This window comes from Phalangium opilio, unplaced genomic scaffold (genome assembly GCF_054372755.1).
Source record: "Phalangium opilio isolate 3A_F unplaced genomic scaffold, DU_Popi_V2 ptg000056l_1, whole genome shotgun sequence".
In the NCBI taxonomy this organism is placed as follows: Eukaryota; Metazoa; Arthropoda; class Arachnida; order Opiliones; family Phalangiidae; genus Phalangium; species Phalangium opilio.
In genome coordinates, this window is record NW_028324175.1 from 4,198,288 (window position 1) to 4,212,910 (window position 14,623).

General features: G+C 37.2%; 1 pseudogene across 1 annotated transcript; it reads right to left on the reverse strand.

Annotated features, from left to right (window-relative positions):
- Window positions 1-6,657: 6,657 nt before the first annotated feature.
- On the reverse strand, window positions 6,658-14,267 carry LOC149668062 (fatty acid hydroxylase domain-containing protein 2-like; annotated as a pseudogene). The gene is made up of 4 exons (XR_016367914.1): window positions 14,108-14,267; window positions 8,793-9,018; window positions 7,950-8,227; window positions 6,658-7,889 (listed from the first exon to the last, which is right to left on the reverse strand). The product of XR_016367914.1 is annotated as a fatty acid hydroxylase domain-containing protein 2-like (transcript).
- Window positions 14,268-14,623: the final 356 nt, after the last annotated feature.

Here is a 14,623-nt window from a genome sequence, read left to right on the forward strand (position 1 = left end):
TTTTACTTGCCTCCATCTGTTTTTTTCTTCAAAATTTTACTGTTTGATATTGAAATTTTTTTATATATTGCTACAGAATTTTAGGTTGCTAAAAACAATTTTTTGGTAGGGTTTACGGATTATTTTGGGGGGCTAAGTTTGGAATTGGGGGGGCTATAGCCCCCCAAAAAAGGCCTAGCGACGCCACTGCCCAAGTGAAACTAAAATTATCAGGCATAAAGGATAGTGATCGTCTGCGTCATTGTAAGGGAAACGAGGTGTTATGTTGTTTATGTTATTGAGTTTGTTAACCCTGTTTAAAGTCACAAATTATAGGAAAATCAACCACTAATATTTGGCGGTACTTTAATAAATCTACTAAAGATGGCAAAATAACTGGAGAATGTTTTAAATCTTTAAAAGTTTGATAAACTGACTCAAAGCTCACTTAACTGCTAGTTTTATATTTTTCCGATTAGCGGAAAATTTTCCGCGTTTTATTTTTCCGGAAAATTTACAACCCTAGTCGAGACGATTACTAAATGGGTGACGTGAAAAAACATCATCCAATGGAATAAAGATTTTTACACGTCCATTAACTTGCCCCCCCTCCAGGTGCTCAAATCGCCACCAAATATACATAGGTCAATTGCACCAAGCATGCACCATCCTTAACTTAGCTTGCACCACTACGGTTCGCCTCTACTTCATTAAAGATTTTGGGGGGCTGCGAAATAAAAGTGCCCCCCCCCCCACGTATCCGAAATGGAAAATTAATATCATATTCTATGTGCACAATCCTTGCACCAACATAATAGAAATATTTTGGAAAAGGTGTCAGAAATTAATAGGAGAATATTTTGGAAAAGGTGGCAGCTATTTAATTGGAGAATATTTTGGAAGAGGCGGCAGCTAACTATTAGGAGAATATTTTGGAAAAGGTGGCAGCTAATTAATAGGAGAATATTTTGGAAAACGTGGCAGCTAATTAATAGGAGAATATTTTGGAAAACGTGGCAGCTAATTAATAGGAGAATATTTTGGAAAACGTGGCAGCTAATTAATAGGAGAGTATTTTGGAAAACGTGGCAGCTAATTAATAGGAGAATATTTTGGAAAACGTGGCAGCTAATTAATAGGAGAATATTTTGGAAATCGTGGCAGCTAATTAATAGAAGTACCCTCCCTCTCACTCGTTTTGCTAAGCCCCCCTCTCACTCGTTTAGCTAACCCACCCTCTCTTTCGTTTAGCTAACCCGCCCTCTCACTCGTTTTGCTAACCCACCCTCTCACTCGTTTAGCTAACCCGCTCTCTCACTCGTTTAGCTAACCCACCCTCCTACTCGTTTAGTTAACCCGCTCTCTCACTCGTTTAGCTAACCCACCCTCTCACTCGTTTTGCTAACCCACCCTCTCACTCGTTTAGCTAACCCGCTCTCTCACTCGTTTAGCTAACCCGCTCTCTCACTCGTTTAGCTAACCCACCCTCTTACTCGTTTAGCTAACCCGCTCTCTCACTCGTTTAGCTAACCCATCCTCTCACTCGTTTAGCTTACCCACCCTCTCACTCGTTTAGCTAAGTTGCGGGCCCCGGGAAAGATTATGGTCGGGCCCCTAGAATGATTCACCAACTCATTGGGAGGGAAACTATCTGGGTGCACAGCAGTGGGTTCGCCAAATTAAGCATTCTGTGCACTTGCAGAAAGTACTCCAACTACTCTTTTCTTATAGCATTTTAGGCTCTTTTAAGCCCTGGTATATTCGTTTTAGTTAAAGGTAGAAGTCTGAATTTTCATTAACTAATAGTTTTAATAGGCCAACTTTTATAGCCAAATAACATGTTTGTACTTAATATAGTTTACGAAATACCTTATGTCCAATTTTTTTATTTCATTGACCGACCGATCGTGGAAATTCTAAGGGAGATAGAAACTTAAAATTTGGGATTTATTTAGTATTTAAATTATAAAGTAAGGAAAAATTTAAAACTTCTGAAATTTGTTTAAATGTTTTTTTGTTCTCACTAAACTCCCTATAATAAGTGGGGAAACCAAAATAAAGCTCTCTGAATCGAGACGAAATTAAGAGGTTTTTCTTAAATAACTATATAAATATAAATGATATTAATTATTTTAATTGTCTTTAATTTAGTTTCATTCTTGTTAAATCGTTTTAAGAAACTTTATTCCTAAAAAGCTATTGTCGACGTTTGAATTCAAGCGTATGCCTCTTTAACTATTGTTGGAAATTTATTGTATATAAGACGATTGATTCATGATAATAATAATAATAATAATAATAGTGTTTATTGTGCAAATCAACGGTACAATGTTAATGTCCTACAGGGATTTACACCGGTTAGTGCTTGGCACTATTAAGTTAAGGGGATGGCAATTTAAATTTTAGAAGAATTAAAATTTCTATGGTTAATTAAATCATTTCTATTAAAAATCTAATAATAATGGTTTTAAAAATTATTTTTATAAAACAATCTTTTGGAGAGTGAGTCTTTTCTTGCTGAAGGTTTCCACTTTAGTGCCGTATTTGTTATAATTATCCAATATGCGGCTTAGGGGTCGAGTCGACGATATATCAGGTTTAAAAGGTTTGTAGTTCGTTAGTCTAGTTACCTTGTTGGGAATGCAGAAGTTTACTAGGTTCAATAATTCGCGGCAATCTATCTTATTTGTGACCAATTTTTGGAGGAACAAGATATCGTTCTTAATAAGTGTATCCTTTATGGTGTCATCTTGAGTTTATCTAGCATTGTTTCGTAACATGAACTTGATTTATATAAGTAAATGAATTTTCTTTGGATTCGTTCTAACTTCCATTTTTGAGAGTAGCTGCAGTTGCCGTAAACCGAGGCCGCGAATAGTATATTCGGTAGAGTTTTTTGAAACATAGCGGCGAGTTTATGTTTCGGGATATTTTGAGAGCTAGGCATAGAGTTCTAATGCATTTTGTATAGACGTCGTCAATGTGGTCGCAAAAAAATAGCCTTTCTTCAAATCAAATGATAAATGATAAGAAAACAAGCAATTGCGTGAACCTTTGGTGGAAGCTCTGCCATTGGGACGCTAAACATTTTTTCGTAACACTGGACGATCGCTGCATACTTCTTAATCCTAATGATGGGAGTAATACCAAAAATCGCTTTCTGCGAAAACGTTAGCTCCGATTTGCCATTTTCGAAAGCTGTGAGGGACACAGACACGTCCAGTGTAGTACCTCCCCGTGACGTTATCGCCACTCGGAAAGGTTAAAAGAAGTGACATCCTAACAAAAACACTTAAGTGCAAAAATATGAAAATCTTCGTTTAGTAGCTGCTAAACCGTATAAGTTCTCAGATTTCATGTACAACCATGTCCCATATAAATAATTTTTAGTTTTATACACTTTATATAAAACATACTGTCACTGGCTATAGCACAGCAAAATTGAGATAATAATAACAAAATAAACATTATTATATCCAAGTGAAGATATTTAAAACTTGCCTGTGAATAGGATCTCAGAACATTATACCGTGTAGCATGTCCAAAGTGAAGCTGGTCATATTTTTCATGTTTTTGTTTTAGTACGGATAACTAGTTTAGAAGTTAATTTAACCAGAAGTATATAATACTTCTCTTCGAGAGAAGTATACCACAAAGCGGGGTAAGTGTAACGTCACTCTTCCCAACATCGGAACATTTAGAGCAAGGTTACTAAACCGAATCACATACACGATAAATAGTTCCCTCATCATTACTCTATTAGCGTTTAAATATTTGGCAAGACGCATGCGCTTGTGGATTTTGTCCCACGTCAAGACGAGGTTTGTGGGATGATTGCTGGGGATTTAGTGCCAAACAACGATAGAATTCACTTTACAGTGCGATGCCCATTTGTAGTTTGATGAGCGGGAACGCAAACTAAAAGGGTGAGCCTGGGAAGAATGACGTTACATAACTAAAGCATTAAGAGGATACAGAGTGTCATCCTTCTTCTATTATCCTCTTCTGATTTAACTTAAAATTATGATACTCTTTAGGCTTCTTTAATTGTAACTTACAAAATGGGCTTCTTTAATTGTAACTTACAAAATGGGCTTCTTTAATTGTAACTTACAAAATGGGCTTCTTTAATTGTAACTTACAAAATGGGTTTCTTTAATTGTAACTTACAAAATATCAATTTACAGCTAAGCGACTGCAAGACGCTACATGTTGTGTTGTTAAATTATAAGACTACTTTGCCGAAACCCATAACCATAAACTTTCAAGTTAGAAAGCTGTTGCTATATGCCTTATCAAAAACGGATTTATGTAAGAAGAACGTTGAAGGTAGCAAATTCGCTACCCATCCTCGCATACTTTATTGAGAAACTTCGTCTGCTTATAATAGAGAGTTTAAGCATCCCCTATACGCGTACGTGTAGCCACCTTTGACAATGCATTGGTCTAATGCACTGTGGAAGGTAGCTACACGTACGCGTTTAGGGGATGCTTAAACTCTCTATTTTGACTCCACCCACAAATTCTGTATATAGCAATTTCGAAAAAAAAAAAATTAACCACGAAAATAGAGATAAGAATGACATTTTCGATCTCTAGAAGTCGCTGTATACAGAATTTGTGGGTGGAGTCAAAATATAAGCAGACGAAGTTTCTCACTAAAGTATGTGAGGATGGTACTAGAGGCTAAAGCTACGATCCGACGTTCTTAGTACATAAATCCGTTTTTGGCCTTATTGGTATATGACTTACTACTTTATGATCAATTCAATAATATTCATGCCTGCTCTATCGTCCACAGCAAAGAAACAACTCGAAAAAAGTCAAAGTTATTCCGGGGCACAGGGTGATTCCCGTGAGAAACAAAACTTAAACCTCCGTTTATAATTTACTGATTCATGGTTTTGGAGAATAAGGGACTGAATGCATTTTTAGAGGTTTAATTTGTTAAACTACCACTCTTCATTTTCTTTTGCCTTTTACTGTTTAAAGTCTAGTTGAAGATAACATTTTCTAAGTATTATATTTATATTTTCACAAACACTATCCACTAAAATTAAATAAAGTCGATGTCTGACCGGGCCCCCGAGAGGTACGGGCCCCGGGAAAATGGACCGAATTGCCCCCCTCTCTCGACGGCCCTGGTCTTTGGGCGTGACGTCATGATGCTCATCGGATGCCCATCAGAAAAATCAGCTGTGAGGTTTTTTCGATGAGCATCAGATTCATGACGTAAATTTCGTCATTTTGCAAAGCAATGTACTATTTCGGTAATAAAAGGTTTATGACAGAGTTTTAAGAGGTAGGCGTTTCGATTTAATTGATGAATTGAAGTACAATATCTTTGTAAATAGTTCGGTTTTATTATTTAAGCCTCTGCCATAACGTCATCATAATATCGTCGCCATTTTGAAAAGCATGGATTTCACAAAATTGTGCAGTTCAACAACTGCAACGTCATCATGACGTCAAAAGAATACATTTTCCCAAACATCGATGTTTTTCCTGATGAGTGTTACTGAACGCAGCCCAAAGTAAACCTCTCCGAATCGAGACGCAATTAAAGAGGTCTTTCTTAAATAATTAAAATTTATATTATTTTAATCGTCATTAATTTAGCTTAGCTCTATTTAAAACGTTTTAAGAAATTTTATTCCTAGAACAATTTTAAACATAGCTATTGTTGAGGTTTGAATTCAAGCCTATGCCTCTTAACAATTTTTTATTTAGGGTATATTCACTATAAACATGAATCTATATAACTATGAATATACAGCTGCGTTACGCTGTCTAACCTCTCGATATGGTTTGGGCGGGGCTTAGCGAAAGGAGACATCAGTCACGTCTCTGCTAGTGTTAGGAGCGGGAGAAGGAAGGGGGAGCCCGAGGCAGACTTAGAAATAAGGATAATTTTTAAACTAGTCCTTGGGACCAGTGACCCCTTTAGTGTCCTAAACAATAAACTGGTCTCTGAAGTGGTCCCAGCCTTTGTTGTCCTATAGATTTGCAATTAATAAACTGGTCCCGAGGACCAGTAACCCCCACTTTTTGAATTAAAAAACTAGTCCAAGCAATTAATAAACTGGTTTTGGGACCAGTGGACGCGTGCTATTTCTAAGTCTGGTCCGGGGTTGTGTAAATTCGAAACGTCACTTCCTCTTGTCTCGTGATTGGCTATTAGAACTACGCAAAACGCGTCAAAGCTAGGAGGGTAACACCCAAACCAAATCGACATGATAAAAGGGGCATATGACAGAGCTGTATATTCATAGTTATATAGATTCATGCTATAAATGATAGAAGAGCCGCAATTGCGTGAACCTTTGGGAGAGTTGCCATTGGGAGGCTAGACGTTTCTCGTAACCCTAGCCGATCTCCGTGTACTTCTTTTTCCTAACGATGATGATGGAGGAGAAGATAATATTGCTATCTGCGAGGTGCGAACACGTTAGCTCCGTTTTGCCAAATGCGAACGCGGTGACACAGACACGTCCAGTGTAATTCCTCTCCGTGACGTCACCGTCACTCGGAGAGGTTAAAAGCAGTTCAGATTAACAACCAATAGTAAACGAAATTATCACAACTTTATTTTTTTTACATTTGACTTGGAACTATTCAAGTTTACAATTTTTAATAGATTAAAATTTTTTAAAAATTAAAATTAACATTAACAGATAACCAAATAAGCGTGGTCTCTTATTAAACTTTTTCCAGAAACTAAAACTTTTTAATTTATTCTTTGCAAGTTAACGACATTAAAATTTCTTGGCATATGGCTTTGGCCAGGGGTGGGGGAACAGCATTTCCAATCTATAAAAGTATCCAAACAACATTAGAAATAATAATAATAATTAAAAGTTCAAATAAATGCAAATAGCAAATTACCAAAAGTATATAGATATAAAAACAAAAGTACACTTCATAAATAATTCCCCGCCTTTGGTTCTATACAGCATGTAATCTGAGAAGCAAACTACCCCAAGCTCAACCGCCTACAGGAACTAACCAATCAGGGAAGAGCTTTTCTGACGCGGTCATAGGTTTATAGAAAGCAGTACATGATGCTGGCCATCCAAACGTTATTTTTTGGTGCTCCTTTATGAGCTTATTCACGGCTTGTTCCCTGTGCCACGGTGGAGAAGGTAATCATACGCAGGGGGGGGGCTTCAACACTATTCCGGCATAAAGGAGGCCGACGGCACGAGCAAGTTTCAATTAACGAAGTGTACTTTTTGTTTTTAAATCTATATACTTTTGAAATTACTAATCATACTCAAGCCATAAATCATGGCCGACTTTGAAATTTATCGTCTTTTTGGTAGTAGGAGGCTTGTCAGCTTCGCTAGTCACAACTTTCCCCCGAACAAATTTTTTAAGATGGCGGCGGATCGGAAAATCTTTCTTAGTACGCGCCTACTACGTATGAGTAACGTTCCTGAAAATTTTCAGCCTTCTAGGGCAAGCGGTTTTGGGCTGGGCGACGGGCGTTGATTATCAGTCAGTCAGGACTTTGATTTAGATATAGATAGATTTTTGAAAACTTTATGTAATACTTATCAAACAATTATAAAGCTTGGTTCCAATTTGACAACGATGGAATATAGTCAATTATTTCCGTAATATAAATTGACTAAAATATAAAAGAGTATCTCCAGGAATACAAATATTATTGAAAGATATCACTTTGCAATTATTTCAAGAACAAATTAAACCTTGAAATAAATGTTTGAACTATATTCATTTTAATCGATACTTTAGTCTTCTTATTGAAGCCCTCGGGATAAAGTTGTCTAGGCGGTACTAAAGTCAACATTAGAATATGTCGATGATAAGCCGAGCTGGCTCGAAAACCAGAATCGGTTCCGTGTAAACGGTCCAACACACCCAGAGCTCCAAAATTTTGATTGAACCTAATAATTTATTCATAAATTAAATATAAAGAGATCGTAACTTATTCAGTCATTTATTACTTCAAATGGTGAAAATCGTGGGTTTCTGGAGATGGGAAAAATGGCAAATGAAAACCACTGTGAGAGTTTAGAGTAATAAATAACATTCCAGTGAACCATGGCCATATGACCCCAATGTGAGAGCCCATAATTAAAGGCCCCATATATCCTGGTAACATATTTGACATCAAATGCTCCACAGGATGACAATAAATCGCAGTTATTGATATCATATGGGTGAAGTCCATGAGTGGTGCTGTTTGTGGATATGTTTATACACAAGTGGATGGTGCAATAACCTAATAAAACAATAGATATTTATGGACTAAAATTGAAACATTTTTACTTAATTTCGACGAGCTAAAAGGAACTAACTACCCTAATCCTGGAGCGTTCACCAAACCAAACCCGAGGGGGTAGACGCTTTGGATCTCTGTGTACTCCTGAGTTCAAAAAAGTTCAGCTTTGACAGTGCATTGAGCTCAAAGCCTTCGGAACTCACAGTTCAGCTTTGACAGTGCATTGAGTTCAAAGCCTTCGGAACTCACAGTTCAGCTTTGACAGTGCATTGAGTTCAAAGCCTTCGGAACTCACAGTTCAGCTTTGACAGTGCATTGAGTTCAAAGCCTTCGGAACTCACAGTTCAGCTTTGACAGTACATTGAGTTCAAGACATATTGTACACCTGGTTCTCAAGTGTCTACCCCCTCGACCAAACCTAACCAGACCTAAGCGAAAGGAAAAACCTAATCTAGCCTGGCCTAAGTTTTACCAAACACTATCGACTTTAATTCCTTTCAAAAATATGCCCGATAAAGTAGGCGGAAAATGAAACAAGCTGTGATTTTCCGAACTTTAACCTCACCTATGACTGTAATAAAACCCCGTTTCTTGTACAAGAGTGAAGATCATAAACTCGAACAGCAATCTTTGGAATGTCGGTAACTGTCCACAACCGCAACCTCACAGTTTCAATAATAGGAACATAACTGCGCTGAAAGGTATTACCACTAGTTGGTTCAAGATCACTTGAGCGATTACTTTCCATAAACGGTTCGTTTTTATCTGAATTATTTTCAGAAATATAAATTCTGGCAATTAAGAACCCATATATGACATGAGAACGTTTAAAGATAGACGGGGGGGGTTTCAGAGCCATATAACTGCACAGTGTAAATCCTAGGTTCTCGTCAGTCTAGTTTTTAAATTCAAGAATTGGGGGTTACTGGTCCTCGGGACCAGTTTCTTAATTGCAAATCTGTAGGAGAACAAAGGCTGGGACCACTCCGTAGACAAGTTTATTATTTCGGACACTAGGGGGGTCACTGGTCCAAAGGACTAGTTTAAAAAATATCCTTATTTCCCAGACTGGGACTCATCATGCCTTAATTAATTGTTAAGGTTGATGACATACTGGATACTCTCTTGCATTTTGTACTTCAAGAGAAACTCGGGTTTTCCAGTCACATCGATTAGAGTGAAAAGGCCACCCAACACCCAATAGACTATAAATCCCATTAGGTTCAATCCTGTTAAGACAGATTATTTAATTAATAAGTATCAGGAATGCATACAGCTATAAGGAATCATTATGCAGCCATGCATATTCTCATTTACGTATGACGAAATTTTACCTCGCGAATAAGCTGTATTACACTTGGTCTTTCAAATTAAATATTTACGCGAATAACTTGAATTAAAAGTCAACTTACCCCAAACCGCCGCATTGAAATATTACACCAATATTATCCCCAAAACATTGAAAATTCACGAAATTCATTGCAAAAGCCAAGGAACTATAGTTTCCAAATATTCTCCGGTAACTTCAGTTCCAGAATGAACTTTAAATTTGAAGACATTTTTCCATAACTTATTAAATATTCACTTTTTTAGCGTTAAAAATATCTACGCTGTTATTGTGCCAAGAAATTAATCACAAGTTGTTTCCTACAAATATCTTTGCCATGTAGTTGAAACCGACTAGTGGTATAATTAAGGAAAATTGCAAAAACAATTTTTTTCGTAACCTTGACTTACTAATATTAAAATATCGAAATAATAATAATAATTAATGAAAGTGGATTCAATTCGATTTTAATGGCTTTAAGCACAAACTTAGCTTTATAGACGCTCTTTATCTCGAGACGTTTAAAATTCATTATTTATAAAATTCAATAATTAAAAAAAAAACGTAGAGATAATCTATAATTTATGCAAGTTTGGAAGTCACTAAGCTAAGCTGCAGCTCTTACAAGAAAAACCTGTTTTATCAAATCGCGTGTGTTGTTTTATTTGAAATTCTTTGTCCCCTATGCAGATATAGAGAAAGGATTAACCGAGATATTTCGAAAGTATGTTTTCAGGTCGCAAGTGAAAGTGTACCTGTATTTTCAAGGGCTTAAGTTGAGCGTAAAAATTTGAATCAATTTTACTGAGGTTAGAATCGATGCTCAAAAAACGTTAATAAAAGTCGCCAAAACATTCATTCACGATGATTTTTAACCGACCTCAACTTATTTGAATTTTGAACTCTGCAGTAGAAAATCAAGTGATTTTTTTATCGATTCTTCTGCTAATTATAAGACCAGTCTGCATAGTCAAACATTCAGGAAATACTAATGAATGATTTTAAAATTCAAATTAGGTTCAGATTTTAAGGATAATTTTAAATAAGGACCTCCGACCAATCGCGTAACGCCTTGCCTTTTTATTAACAAAATTCTCGTGGAACGCTCCATGTCTCGCGCCACGATTGTCACGTCGCGCGCAAATTTTATCCAATCTCGTAATAAAATGCATTCGACACGGAACGTGCCACTATGCAGACTGGTCTTATAATTAGTAGAAAAACCGATAAAAATCACTTGATTTTCTACTTCACCCTCCCTTTACGAAAAACCTTCCTAATAGTCCACTCCATTCAATTCAGTAGAGAAGGCTCAAACACCACCAGAGAGAGGTCGCCTTCTTCCCGCGTATAGTGAACTGAGGCTCCGTCGGGCGGTGCTGTGCGTCTTGCAGCGAGGAAATAACCTAAGATGGCCGCCACGCTCTTACTAAGGTGCGCGCGCGCAAATAAACGGTATCGGTGGAATTTTCATATTAAACAACAGTTGCGTATTTCACAACTATAAACAAACCAAGGTTGTAAAACTAGTACTCTATTTTATTTATTTATCCAATTATACAGTGATACAGCTGTTAAATTATGTATTTAAATATTTATTTTTAATGTACACTTACAATAATTTAAAACTGAATGAGTTACATCACTATAGGTATAGCAGCATTTGCGATTTTAACTATGCTAAATAAAAGGGGAAATATTCTCCCACAATTTTAAAAGTTCTAGCAATATTCATAATACTATTTATTAATTAAAATAATACCGACAGGGTTTCAATACTGCGCTTAAAGCTGCTAAGTTATTCGTTACATTTTTTTGGGTAAATATGCTTATTCAGTTTTCTTAGTGGGAATTGCTTTCTCTTTAATATTATCAGGGTAAAGTTGTTTCAAAGGAAGCGATCCAATACACCCATTACACCAAAATTTTGATTGAATCTAATTATGAACGAGTAAAGAAGAGGAATACGTCAGACGGGGACTTTTGGAACTATAATGAAAGTCCCTACGTCAACCACGGTGACTTTAGGGAAGGTCCCCCACTCCCACTTTGAACTTTATGCCCTTATTTGTCAAACAAGGGAGGAGAGAGTGTGTCAGACTGTCAGTGTAGTAACCGGCCACTCGCGCGTGCGCATTAGCTAGAATCGTGAGGGAGAGAGAGAGAGAGAGAGATAAAATTCCTACCCTCCCTTTTTTCCCCTTCCATTTATATTACTGCTTCTTTAACATTAGACTAACACTCCCTCTCGCCTCACTCCTCCAAGGTTAAACTTACTGTAAAATGACTCATACCTAGTTTTCAACCACCTAAAAGTATTTGGGGATGACTACAAAGCATGCTACCCTCCCGACTCCTGTACAACACGAATTTACTGTTTAAATGCTCCGGACCCTCCAATAATGGAAGCTTTTCTCACTATATAGCGAAAACTTTGCTTTTGTGACTTAAGCTGCTCCAAATAACTTTGATACTAAAAAGGGAAACTACCCGAGTTGCCTACATAAGGGTAGATGTCAAAAGAGAGAAAGAAAGGGAATTTACTGAAGGGGTGATTGCAAGGCAATGATAAGAAAACCTTAGCGGGTCCCGCGACCCTCATCTTGGATAGGGCGAAAGTATATAATTTTTGATAAATTTTCATGAGTAAATATTTTCCAGCAAGACGTTCTAATGTGAGAATATATAGCGTAAGCGCGTGTCAACTTGTACCAACATCATTAACAGTTAGTTTTGGGCGTCGTTTTTAAAATTAACCCTTAGGAGCCACACTTACTACGACTATCACCATTTGCATAAGTTTATAAACTTATGCAATGATAGTCGTGGGCTTCTGGAGAAGGGAAAAATGGCATGTGAAATCCAGAGTGGGCATTGAGCGTCGAAAATGTGACCCAGGTGAACCACAGCCATGTAGTAGCGGCGTGAGAACCCATAACTAAAGGTCCAATCACGAATACATAGATTTACTACTTCTATGTATTCCTGATCGCGATTAATATACCCTATTTAAAGATGAATAATAATCATTATCAGGAAGTCAATTATAACAATTTTATTATTAATTTTTCCATAACAATTTGGTAACAAATAACATGAGGGTTTGCTAAAGATGAATTTGTGGGAGGAAGCTTTGAAACCCTTTGGGTGTTATGAAGTTTGTGTAATGAGCTTTCACGACAGTGTCATTAATAGTGTAGTGGTTGATAATTGGCATCTTACCTTATTTTCTTAGAAGCCAATGAATTATGTTGGTTGAATATTTTCCGTCTTATATACCACAATGTTAATAGTCTTTCAATGTCATGGGCTGCGTTCAGTAACCGACATCAAAAACATCGATGACTAAAAGATGACATCGATGTCTTACTGAACGGTTTTTCGCGTCTTTGGGCGTGACGTCATGATGCTCATCGGATGCCCATCAGAAAAATCAGCTGTGAGAGGTTTTTTTAATGAGCATTGGATTCATGACGTAAATTTCGTCATTTTGCGCCGCGACAAAAATAAATGGAGGGAACTACATCCCAATCACTGCAATTTTAAATAATAAAGAATTGACAAATATTATCCTTATGGATAATAATACTAAAAAGCAATATATTATTTCGTTAAAATAAGGATTATGTCAGAATTTAATTGATAAATTGAAGTACAATATCTTTGTAAACAGTTCGGTATCATTATTTAAGCCTCTGCCATAACCTTATCATTATATCGTCGCCATTTTGAAAAGCATTGATTACACAAAATTGTGCCTTTCAACAACTGCAACGTCATCATGACGTCAAAAGAACACCGATTTCATTTTTCCAAACATCGATGTTTTTACTGATGAGTGTTACTGAACGCAGCCATAGCTATTGTTTAAAAAACACAATACTACACTATCAATTTATTGTAATTACTTCAGGGGGCAAGGGTTATCAAATGTCAGAGCAGACGAAGCGTTAGACGACGGTTTATAAACTTCTAAAATAGCGCGTGATCCAGTGGGCTATGGCTATGACATAACATTCGTTGGTTTTTTTCATTGAGTTGAGAAAATTACCACTAGAGTGGCCTTTGCCTATTGGGGTACGTGGGACACTTTTGAAAACATGGAACGGACGGACAGCTTCCAAGTTTCTCACGCAATGGTGTCTCCATCTCGAAGCCTAGATAAGAAATGTATAAATACATGTATTCTTGAAATCAGTCAAATTTCCCGCCTTTTCTTTTAGTTCCCTTGTTTGCACCGGGATGGCGCCACGAGCGCGTGATATAGTTAATTGGGTCTTCCCGCCTTTTCTTTTAGTTCTTTTGTTTGCATCGGGATGGCGCCACGTGCGCGTGATATAGTTACTTGGGTAAAAAGCGTATAGAAAACCATAAAGTGAAGGTCTTTACCGCCTGGGCTGAACGTGTAAAAGTAAGAGCCCCCCAAGGTCTGTATATGCGCAAAAAATTGCACTATTAGGTTGGCTCGTACAGACCCAAAAAATCTCGGTTTTTCGGAGCTAGGCGCGAGAGGTAGAAATATCTCAAAACATACGAAACAAGGCGACGCGTACCGCTTGAGGATTGAGAGGGCGAAGTGTCACGTGTGATGAAAGTGGGGAGAGAGAAATCTTTCGTTAAACGGTTAACGGTTCCTGGCCGATACTTTTGCGGTTTGGGCGCGAAACGGTAAATATCCTCCGCGAGATCTAGAGTCCGAGGCTCCGACAACATACTTCGGGAGTCGGGCGAGTGAGTCACGGGCTCACGGCCCTGGTCGGTAAAAGTTGTTCCGGGAATCTCAAGTAAATAATATATGCCTAATAGTTATTTAAGTTTGTCTACCATTGGGTCGAATCCCATTGGATCGAATGTCTCGTTCGACCGAATCCCATTAGACCGAATACCGCAATTTGGGCGGTTTTCCAATCATGAATTTTCCTTTCAATCCTATTTTTCTATTGATTTTCCTATTAAACTTCTTGTTATTGCAGAAAATACTTAACCAAACGTAACCTAATATAACAGTAATGTTTTGGAAAAGGTATATTTTTGGAGAAGTCAATGAAGCTAAATTTCAATATTTTGGA